The sequence below is a fragment of the Tupaia chinensis genome, unplaced genomic scaffold (assembly GCF_000334495.1).
Source record: "Tupaia chinensis unplaced genomic scaffold, TupChi_1.0 Scaffold000355_1, whole genome shotgun sequence".
Taxonomy (NCBI): domain Eukaryota; kingdom Metazoa; phylum Chordata; class Mammalia; order Scandentia; family Tupaiidae; genus Tupaia; species Tupaia belangeri.
Window position 1 is genome coordinate 3,661,601 of NW_006159850.1, and position 11,840 is coordinate 3,673,440.

At 54.8% G+C, this 11,840-nt stretch overlaps 1 protein-coding gene across 1 annotated transcript in view; it reads right to left on the reverse strand.

Annotated features, from left to right (window-relative positions):
• Positions 1-2,085, reverse strand: part of KIAA0513 (KIAA0513 ortholog) — a 35,783-nt gene extending 33,698 nt beyond the window's left edge. The window contains exon 1 of the mRNA XM_006152560.2: positions 1,701-2,085. The gene's annotated coding sequence lies outside the window, so the exon portion shown is untranslated. The remainder of the gene's footprint in view (positions 1-1,700) is intronic.
• Positions 2,086-11,840: the final 9,755 nt, after the last annotated feature.

Sequence of the window (11,840 nt, forward strand, 5' to 3'; positions counted from 1 at the left end):
CAGCCGGCAACTGGCGGGGCAGAGAGCAGACCAGAGGCTGGGCCTCCACCGCTCCTCTGTAAGCAAGAACTGCTCCTGCCATCCAGCCACCCTTTCTGAGAGAGGACAGCTGATAAAAACGGGAGAGGGAACTAAGAGGGAAATCTCCGCTCTAGGAGGCCACCTACTTTTTTTTTTTTTTAAGGTCAATGAACCTTTTTTATTTTTGGAGAGGTTTATTTTGCTATAGGGCGCGTGCGCTTGCCAGACACACAGAAAGCAAGAAATCACTCCCCCCAGGGAGGATGGCCACGCCACAATCCCTTCTCCTCCATTCTCCTCTCAGGATCTTGGGCACACACGCACATGTGCCCAGCGTGAGTTTTACGCCACCGGGTCCAGGACACGAACCATGGTCGACTACATGGGAGTCCAGCGACAAAGCCATTACACTAACCGCTGGTCCCTAGGAGGCCACCTACTTTATCTAGCCCAGACCAGGGTCTGTGGCCCGAGGCTACACAGAGGACTCCCGGACAGGAACACCTGGAATTCTGGTTACCGACCCACGCATCCCACCTAAGCCTTCCTGCACACTCGGTGGAGAGGGACACGGCTCGCTTGCTCACAGTCCAACTGTCCGCTTGCACCTGGCAGCCTGCGTGGGCGCCGAGAGCCTCCCTTCGCCTCTCACTCCCCAGGGCACAAAAGGAAGGCGGGGACAAGGGACTGTCAAGGGACAGGGCTCCGGAAGCCCTGTGTACAGGTGACGTGGACACCTGAGGACTCTGTCTCCTCTGTCCCCACCCAGACCACACTTCTCCTAGTCAGACACATCCCGACTTCCTCCTGTTTGGTTTTTAATCCAGATTTATCTGGGTTTTCCCCCCCTTTTTTTAATTGCCAGAGGACGTGGGCACTCAGCAGAGAGACAGAGGGAGACAGAGCACCCGCAATGGGGCATGGTCGCGCTGCAGCCCCTTCTCCATTCCTCCGCCCCAAAGGATCTGGGCATGGATGCCACATTTCCAACCACGGTCCGCTGTGCGGCTCCAGCTCCCTGTGCCACCAGACTGAGGCCAGCCCAGGACGTCTGTTTTACACCTCTAAAACACGTGCCTGCCGGTGCCCCTGTGGTTCTGAGGATGACAGAGCTGCACACGCTCCATCCTGCTCGCCTGCTGACCCTGGCCATGACCGGACCAGAATGCCCTCGGCGGCCACCCGAGGCCTGAGGCCAGGGCAGGTGGGGAGGGCAGAACCCAGAATCTGAGGCACCACTGCAGGGTGATGGGTTTGCCATTTCTTCCCCACATCCCTGGCTGGGCTAAGCACAGCCAGGCCCCAGAAGTCGGTATGGCGAGGCGTCCGGGCATAAGTCCTCTAGCCCTGGCCTGAGAAGCAGGCTCTCGGAGGCGGTGGGTGCCTCTGCTCCTGTCTCTTCTTGGCCCCATCGGGCCACCCCCAGGCGATGCTACCGCAGTGACAGTGGCAGCAGAGGGCCTGCCTGTGGGTGCCTGAGCCCTGAAGGACAGGGCCATCCTCCCCTTTAGGAACTGTGAGCCAGAGCCGCAGTAGGAAGCTCCACAGGGGAACCAGAAAGCCCCTGCCTGCTGGCTGAGGGAGTGGAGGCCCAGGGAACAGACAGGACTGGGGAAACTGCAGAGAGGCAGGAAGCTCGGGGGGACAGCCTTGCAATGCTCTTAAGCTCCTGGGCTTACCTGAAGCTGAGCACGGGGAGCCTTCACCCCTCAGACGCAATGAGTGGAGACAGTCAGGGAGGCTGGTCCTGCACAGGCCCGGAAACACGGTGGGTACCGAAATCCACAGGAGGTGATGGGACTCAGAACCTGAACCAAACCTGTCGAGAGCCCACTGTCACGAAGACACCAGCATTCCCTAGAGGGCTTCACCAAGACCCGGAGTCTTGAAATGCAGTATTCGCAATGTTCAGAGCAAACCCAAATTCCTCCGCATACAGAGTGCCAGGAGAGTCCGCGTGCCTGGGAAGGTAACGGTGGATGATCTGGGCTGACAGCTACTGGAATGAGCAGCCAGACTTCAAAGCAGCCCTTGTAACAGCACTCCAGGAAGTTAAAGGGAACATTCTGGACATGAAGGAAAGATAAAAAGTCTCAGGAAAAAAGCAGGAAATAGGGCCAGCCAGCGGCATGACATATAAGACGGCTGGACCCCACTCCATCAGTTCCACAGCTTGAGTCTTAGACCCAGCAGCTTGAAAAACATGCTGGGTATGTGGTAGCTGGGGTGTTGGACTCCTACATGGTTGATCACATTTCGAGTCCCGGACCTGGCAGCTTAAAACTCATGCCAGGCATGTGTGTATGTGTGCCCAAAATCCCAAGAAGAGAATGGCGGAGAAAGGATTGCAGCATGGCCATCCCCCCATGGGGTGATTTCTCACTTTCTCTCCAGCAAATACATGCACCTTGTAGCAAAAATCTCTCTTAAGAAAAAGAAAAACACACTGGGCATGTGTGCACATGCACCAAAATCCCAAGAGGAGAAGGGACTGAAGGGCAGCCATTGCCCCCAGGGAGTATTTTCTCACTCCCTCCACCCCCATCCCTGTCTCCCTTTGACACACTCCCTATAGTAAATTTAAAAAGAAAGAAAATAGGAAGGAGAATGATTGGAAAATTTAGAATTAAAAAGATAGCAATTGAATTTTTAAAAATTGCCAGAGGGTGCATGCACTCTCTTGAGAGATAAACAGAGAGGAAGAAGGAGAAATCACCCCTCCCCAGTGGAGTGTGGTGGTGCCACAATTTCCTCTCCTCTATTTCTCCATCCTGTCAGGTTTTGGACACACACACACACACACACACACGCCCAGCACGGTTTTCAAGCCAGCAGGCCTGAGACTTGAACTGTGCAGTTGGCCATGTGGCATCTGGCTCCCTTAACCACCAGGCATGGAGCTAGCTCAGTACCTGAAATTTTTAAAAACCCAGTGGAGGGGTCGGCAGGTGGCATGATGGTTAAGGCACTCGACTCCCACGTGGCTAACTGCCATTTGAGCCTCAGCCTGGCAGTTTGCTTTCTCACTTTCCCTTTTGCTCTGTCTTTCTCCGGTCAAATTAAAAAAGAAATAATAATAATAACAAATGGAATGAAATAAATAATTCATTCTTAAAACAAAACAAAACACTGAGGGCTCACTAGCAGAATAAAGATGGCACAAAGTCAGAAGAGAGATCAACAAAAACTATCCAATCTGAACAACAGAAGGGGAAAAGGGCTTAAGGGAAATGAATGGAGCCTTGGGGACCCATGGGACAAGACTAAAGGATGGAACGTATATTAAGAGTCCCTGGAGGAAAGAAGAGAGGAAGCAATGAAAAAGTGCATCTGGGGACCAGCAGTTAGCATAATGGCTATGTCGCTGGACTCCCACGTAGTCGACTGCGGTTCGAGTCCTGGACCCGGTGGCTTAAAACTCACGCCGGGCGCGTGTGCGTGCGTGCCCAAGATCCCGAGAGGAGAATGGAGGAGAAGGGATTGCGGCGTGGTCATCCCCTCTGGGGGGTGATTTCTCGCTTTCTATCTCTCTGTCTCTCTCTGTATGTCTGGCGAGCGCACGCGCCCTATAGCAAAAACCTCTCAAAAAAAAAAAAAAAAAGAAAAAAAGTGCATCTGAAGAACTAACGGCTGAAATGTCCCAAAGGTGGCAAAGGACATAAACCTACGGACGTAAGGGACTCAGTGAGCTCCACGGAGACAGACCCACAGTGAAGAGGTGGAAACTTTAAAACCCTCTCCTAGTGATCCATAAAACGAGCAGGCAAAAGCTCAGCAATATAGTGGAGTGGATGGATACCATTAATCGACTGGGTCTAGCTGACACTACTAGAACATTCCACCAAACAACAGTGGGATAACCGGTCTTTCAAGTACACATGGAATATTTACCAAGATAGACCATATCCTAGGTTGTAAAACTAACCTTTGCAAACTGAAATCATACAACGTATGCTCGCTGACCATAATGGAGCGGGACAGGAAATCAGTAACAGAAACACAATAGGCAAGTTTCCACATACCTAGAAATTAAACAACACACTTCTATACAGTCCATGGGTCAAGGAGGGAGTCTCAAGGAAAGCTATAACAGAAAACATACCGAGCTGAATGAAATGAAAACACACCAGATTAGAACTGTGGGCGGCACTCAGTGTGGGGAGAGCGGTCGCTCTCACCACCTCGTAAGCAGGGCACCGCCATCAGCATCACCCATCGCTGTGGCCCAGCTGGGGGTGCAGTCCACAGCGTTCTGGACTGCGGTACTGGGAGCCACACGGAGGACCACAGGTTCAGGTTCCTGGGCTGGCCTGAAAACAGGCTGGGTAAGCACATGGACACCCCAGACCCTGAGGAGCTAAAGGGAAAAGGGATCACAGGATAAAACCTTTGAGAGGGCTTCTCTCTCTCTCTCTTCCTCTCCCTCTCTCTCTCTCCCCCTCTCCCTCTCCCTCTCTCATGCACATATGTGCTTTCTATCATAAAAACACAACACTATCCCGGTGGATCTGGGCCTTGGGCCTCCATCACCTGGCTGAAGTTGTAGGTGTCAAAGTCCTCCACTGTAAAGTTAGTATTTTTCTTTTATTAAAAATTTGCTAGAGGGGGGCCAGCAGGTGGCATGGTGGTTAAGAGCGCTGGACTCCCACATAGCCGACCATAGTTCAAGTCCCAGACCTGATGGCTTGCTTTCTCACTTTCTCTCTCTTTTACTCTCTCCCTCTGTCCCTCTCTGGTCAAATTAAGTAAATAAATAAAGTTAAATAAAATCATTCTTTTAAAAAAAAACGTGTGAGAGAACATGAGTGCTCGCTGGGAAGAGACAGAGAGAGACAGAGAGTGGGAGAGCACCTCCCATGGGCGTTACCCGTTAGGGAGGAGCATCTCGGGCCGCGGTCCCGCTCCTCCTTTTCTCCCTCCTGCAGGACTCGGGGCACACACGCACATACTCCCGGCGTGGTTTTCGAGTAGGCAGGTTCAGGCCTCGAGCTGCTCAGGGGGCCTCAGTGCCCACCTGGCCCAAGCTGCTCCTTTGCTCCCTCACCACGTCGTCCTCTTTGTCGGGACGTCATGGGGGCAGCCACCCTGGGGGCGGGGGTTGGTGTGCTTCCGAGAGGGTGGAGCAGCTACATGCGTTATCTGGACTCTCGCACAGGCACTTCGCCTGCCCACTCCTGGCATATCACCTGGGGAAGCGAGGACTTATGCTCACACAGCACTCTGCACATTCACGTTTAAAACAGCCCCACTTGTAATCGTCCCAAACTGAAAACAACCCAACGTCCTTCGACAGTGAACGGACCAACAGGGGGTGTCTGTGCCGTGTAGGGCCACGCGGCAACCAGTCGTGCTCCTCAACGCGCCTCGGGTGGATCTCAACACGCAATACGCGAGGGAAGGGAAACGTTATCAAGGGTTCACCTGCGGAGTGAGTCCACGAGATGTAACCCAAGAGGGAGACGGGTAGTCACATGCTAGGGATCCGGGAGGGGTGGCTGTGACAATCCGAGGGCGTTTGGGGGTGACAGAAAGTTCCCTAACTGAATGTGGGAGCGACTACATGACTACACACATTTAAAAATGCAGTCCAGGGGCCAGCAGGTGGTGTGGTGGCTAAGGCACTGGAGGCCCACATGGTCGACTGCAGTTAGGGTCCTGACCCAGTGCCTTGAAAACCGTGATGGGTACATGGCCATGTGTGTGGCCAAAATACCCCAAGAGGAGAATGAAGGAGAAGGGATTATGGCATGGCCAGCCCCCATGGGGGGTGATTTCTCACTTTCTTCTTTCTCTCTTTCTAGCAAGTATACACACCCTCTGGCAAAATAAAATAAAATAAAATAAAATAAAATAAAATAAAAGAAGCACTCCAAAAAAGGTCAATTTTATTGTATGTCCATTAAAGAAAAAGTCAGAAGCAGCCGGCCAAGTGACCAAAACACAGAAGGGGCTGATCGAGTGGCAGTTGCCTTATCCTAGAAAAAGAGGCCCAGGATCCCAGACTCCCAGCAGTGTGGCCGGCCAGCACTCGGCTCACCAACCCCAGAGCACCCTGGACTTAGTGGCCACCACAATCACCTCCCTCCCGGTCTCTAGGGGCCACCTTGCCCTTCCTGATAAGCAGGTTCTCACCTGGTCTCTGACACCAACAAGGCAGCCCAATCGGTCAACCTCAAGCTGTCACCCCGAAGGAGGGCTGCTCTTAGAAGAGGGACGGGCGAGGAAAATGAAATGGCGCCCAGGGCCCAGTAGGGGCAGGGGTTAGCAGAAGGACCCAGCTCGGCGCTTGCTGGGGGGCGAGGGCTGGGAGGACGCACAGTCCCGACTTCCTGTGACTCCTCGTCCTTGGTCTACAGGGAGGGAGGCGTCCGTGCATGCGGCGAGCCTTGGAGCAAGTAAGCCTCTTTCAGCTGAACAGAGGGCAACCGCCAAGAGAAGGGCTCCGCGGACATGTGGCCTCACGGGGCGACCGAGGACTAGGGAGAAGCCAGGACTTAGCGACTCGGGGGCAATGCCTTAGAGGTCCCTGGAGGGGTGGCAGGGTCCACCTCGGCATTTCCTCTGGGATTCCTCCGAGGGGGCTCTGCTCTAGAAGGTGCCTGGCCAGCTGCCTCCCTCTGCCTCGCCCATCAGGAGCGCCAGGGGCTAATGGGTACAAAATGTCCAGCCAAGGCTGGCCCTGTGGTGCAGCAGTAACGCCCTCTCAGGAAAAGCTGGCTCTCCCGTGGTGACTGGTTCAAATCCCCGGCCTGGTCGGCCTGAAACATGCCAGGCATGCAAGTGCCCTAGATCGCACGGGCTGGAGGACTGGAGGGGGACTGCAGCACAACGAGGCCCTGGGGGGTGCTCTCTCCATCACGTCTCTCTCCAGTGTGGACAAGCTCTCTCACGAGCAAAGCCAGACATCAGGGTGGGAGGGGGTCATTCAGTGCTCCCCAAAGTCTATACGGAGGCCCTCAGGCTGACAGGGTGGCAGTCACTGACATGGCCCACACAGGCTGGAGCCAGACCAACGACGTGGGCCAGCTCGGTCGGCAGATCGCGGCCAGCAGTGGCTGAGAACCACGGGACCCTTCCCAGCCTAGGAACTCCCTCCATCACGTCCCCTCCCCAGAGAACAGCGTGCGCTTCACCACAGCACTGCCTGCCCGGCTCCGAGCCCGGGTGAGAGTGGCAGCCCCACCTCTGGCCCACCGGCCCCTTCATGCCACCTACAGTTCAGAAATGCAACTGACCGCTACACGCCACCCAGGGTGTGCTCTGGGCGCCTGAGGACTGGACAACGAAGCAGACCGTTCCATGGACGATTCGATGGGCATTTCCTACGGAGGTGACTTACAGAGGGGAGAGGACATCAGAGGAGGTTGATTCTCACTGTGCTACTGCTCCTGCGCCATCCCCAGAAAGCAGGGCCCTGGTCTAAAGGGGCCGAACACAGGACTGAGCTGGGGAGCTGAACACTGCGGACCCGGTGATCACAGGCACCAGCTCCCCCACGGTCTGACCCAGCCTTCCCGGGGACCGCAGCCTTCACGTGCCTGGGCACTGGCTCACTCCCCACTGACTGGCCAACACAACTGACCCGATGTCTTCACTGTGGACCGGACGAGGCCCCAAGCACAGGGACAGGTTAAGTGACCACAGGAGGAGAAGACATGAGGGCTTCCCTCTTTCAGGGCCTTCGTGGGTTTTAGGGAACAGAGATAGGAAAATGTCATCTCTGTCTAAAGGCACGTCAGTCACGTAAATATCACCTCTGTCCACCCAGAGGAGCTGATGATGGCCCAGCAAGTCACAGGGAGCTGCACCCTCCTGGCAGGCCTCGTGCCGTGGCAAAGGGGAGATGCCGGGGCCTGCTGCAAACCTCTGTGGGCACCACTGGCTGCTCCCTCCACAGGAGGGCTCAAGTGGAGAAAAAAGCAAGCGGCACGTGGCCCCGGTTCCTCTGCCTCGCCACCTCCGGCACAGTTTGCTTGTACTTGGCCTGGAGAGATTTACCCGTTTCTCCCTGGCTGCCTCCCTTACTAAAGTGGGGGGAATGTTTACTTAACTCCTGCCCCAGCTCTCTGCTGTGAAGCTGGAGCTCAAACATGCTGTTTGGCTCAGAATCCCCCAAAACCTCATCTAGGGACAGGCCACTTCACCAGATCAGACCACCTGCTGGGTCATTCCAGACCGCCTGCTGGGCTGTTTCAACAATCAGAGAGACAGAGAGAGGGGAAAGGAACGCAGACAAAAGAGACTCAGGGAGACAGAGACAGAGAGGGAGGGAGCAGAGACAAGAAAGAGAATCAGAGAGACACAGTGATGGGGGGGACAAAGAGGCAGAGAGGGGCAGGATATACAGAGTCAGAGGGAGGGACACAGAGACAGAAAGAGACTCAGCCCGATCTACGGGCAGCATCGGTGACACCACAGTGGCTTGAGATGAGAAATGTGGGGTCTTTTTACTAAGTATTAAAGACATCGTATACACTCACTTTTTCTTCCCCTAAGATTCTTTGATCCTCAGATACTCCTACTTGAATAAAAGGGTGGCTTTCACGTGCATCCTGGAAAAGGCCCCGCCCCTCCGGACCTGCCTCAGTGGTGACAACGCAGGGGGAAGCCACGCTGGTCTGGATTGCCCGTGTCCTGCCTGCTCAGTGTCACTGCCACTGGGTCCTTGTGAACAGCTGGATGACGAATGTAACTGACATGCTCTGCTCGCCAGGCACCAAGCTAACGCTCTGTGCTCGTGACAGTAACTGAGCTAAGTCCTGTACGTGTGGGCTGCAGAGGGAGAAGGCCCAAGGCTCAGAAAGGTTGAACGAGTTGTCCGAGGCCACAGCTACCACAGAAGGGTCCTGGCAGCCCAAGCAGAGCTGGGTGTCCCAGCTCGCTGTGTTGGACCAGGGTCCCCCACCTTGCTGGGGCAGACTGGTGTGGACTGATGCTCCGTAACCCCAGCCAGGGCAAAGGCTCCTCTGTAGGTCTCCTCTGGAAGTGATACAGGCAACGTGGGAGTTAGCAATTTGATATTTCACCCAAGGCATTCGAAGGCATTTCCTGCGTGCCACGTTAGTAGAGGTTGGCAAACAAGGAGGTGAGCACCCACAGGTGCGGGGTTCAACACAAGCCACTCGGTGCCTAAGGACAGAAACAGTGCTTTGCTACTGACAGGAGAAAGGAGGCTACGCCGGAGTGGGCCCCAAACACTCCGCATCGTGCTGGACTTTGGCTCAGATGAAGCCCCAAGACGAGGGTTAGATGAGCCTTTGGGGTTCTGGAAAGTGGGTGAGGGCTGGCAGGCAGAGGAGAGTGATGCGGGCACTGTGGATAGGGAAGGCGTGGGGAGTTCTGAGGGGGACACTGACGTCCAGAGCAGTGCCGTGACAGGCTGAGGTCACGCCTCAAGGTCATGTGGAAGTTCACAAGAGCTGCGTGCCGCTTCCCAACGTCCGCCCACCGTGAGAACAGCGGGGGGAAACCGAGAAGCAGGGAGCTGCAGAGCTACACTGGCCCCCGGCTGGTCTGTCCCCCCCCTGCTCAGCGCCAAGCCTTGGCACATCCCACACTGGGGCTGACGAAGACCCGCTGCTTCTCTGCCACCCCACCCGCTGGCTCCTTGGAAGGAGGCCACAGCGGGATGGATGAAAGGTGTTATTTTGTAGCGTTCGGTCATTTGACAACAGCTGATTAAGCCCCCAGCGCACAGCACAGCACAGCACGTACTGTGATAAGTCCTGGGGACACGAAGAGGAATAGGACTTGGCCTTCATTTTCCAAACGCAGCCTAGAGAGACATGTTCTTAAATGATTCCCGCAGCGTGACAAAGGCTGCAGCTCGGGATGCGACGCTGACGCCGGCGCTGACGTGGGCGCAGACTGAAGGGCTGCCTTCTGCCCGGTGCGGCTTGACCTACTCGGTCACCTGGTGGCATCTGGCAGCGGCCTGAGCCTACCTGCTGGAAAGGGAAGACATTCCAGGCAGAAAACAGCGTGTGCAGAGCTGCACACGTGAGGGGCCTGACATCATCCACAGCCCACTCAGACTTACCAGAGTTGGAGAGTTAGGAAGGATGAAAAATATTGTTCTGTCTAGCACAACTTCAGTTTATATTTGGAAATATTCCCTAAAATCTTAAAATTAAAACATATATGACTGATCAATTTCCCTGTCTTCCTTTTCTTCATGGCATGTGCATGTGAGAGTTATAAAGAGACACCCTCCAAAGGGCTCAGCCTTCTGGCCTGCCAGGGTCCCGAGCACAGGGGCACAGGTCATCAGGGCCCAGGAATGTGAACTGTGGTCACCACATGGCTCCAGCTCTGTGGTTCAATAAGCTACCGACTGCAGTACAGAGGCCGGACCTCAATCTCACTTCCACTCATAAGAAGGTGGCAGGCAAGTTCTTGTGTGTGTGTGTGTGGGGGGGTGGGGAGGGCAGGGGGGGGCTTCACCTATAACAAGAATTAAGATGCACATAATTCTGCACTCTAGTTCTGCTTTGGTGCATAAATATGTTTTGAAAAGCTTGGAGGGCCAGTAGGGACACGCAGGTTAAGGAGGCTGGATCCCACATGGCCAACTGCACAGCTCGAGGGCCAGTCCTGGCAACTTGAAAAACGCATGTCTAAAATCCTGCGAGGAGAATGGAGAAGGGATTGTGGCATGGCCATCCTCCTTAGGGGGTGATTTCTCACTTTCTCGCTCTCTGTCTCTGCCTCTCTGTCTCTCTCCAGTGAGCAGACACACCCTATAGCAAAACTGGGAGGGGTGGGAGAGCTTGCAAATGGTGGGTTTGCTGATGTTCACTCACACGAAGTGAAAAGCAGTTTCTGCTGCATCTTGCTTGTGGCATCTAAAAAGCCTTCAAGGGCGGCTCTCGCGTATTGATCCACAGTCCTCAAGGCACACCCAGATGCCGGCTCTGCAGATTCCAAGTCACGGTTTGGGTTTAAACGCAGCCAAATCTCTTTCCTCTCAGATGCCTCAGCCCAAGACAGCGCCCATTCAATCTGTCCTTCCGGGAAAAGGAAAGCTAGGGCAGGGAGCATTTAACCTGGAGAGAGGAGGGGATGAAGAGGCCTGCACAGAGCCTGCTGAGTTCCCGGAGACTCACCACCTTCCTGACGACACCAGAGCCAATGCTGAGACGACAACGACCGCGGCCGCGCTCACTGACAGTGGCACCACAGACTCCTGGGCCCGTCGTTCTTAGTGAGACTGCCCTGTCCTCAGCACCAACGGCTACTTCCTGCTTCGGGTGTCTCTGCCTCTGCCCACCAGATGACAGCACGCCCCCACACTAAGTTGTGACAACCACACGCCCCCAGGTAGCGCCCCCACTTGAAAACTCCCGGTCTGTATTCACTCCAAGCAGCAAAGCTCCGAAGAATGAATCTTGAGTTTTGAGTTGCTTTCTAGTATCACTGTCACCTCCAAACACGAATCTAGGAAGGGGTGATCAGTGGGCTTTTGACAGTACGTAAGTCCCTCTATAAACAGTTAATACTTTTGGTTACAAGAAACCTGTACATTAAATTGCCCCGGTTAAAACAGGCTTGAGGAGGGATCAGCAGATGGCATAATGGCTACATCGCTGGACTCCCATGTAGCTGACCTCAGTTCGAGTCCTGAACCCGGTGGCTTAAACTCACGCCAGGCGCGTGTGCGTGTGTACCCGTGCGTGCCCAAGATCCCAAGAGGAGAATGGAGGAGAAGGGATTGCGGCGTGGCCATCCCCCCTGAGGGGTGATTTCTTGCTTTCTGTCTCTCTGTCTCTCTGTCTGTCTGGCGAGCACATGCGCCCTATAGCAAAAACCTCTCAAAAAAA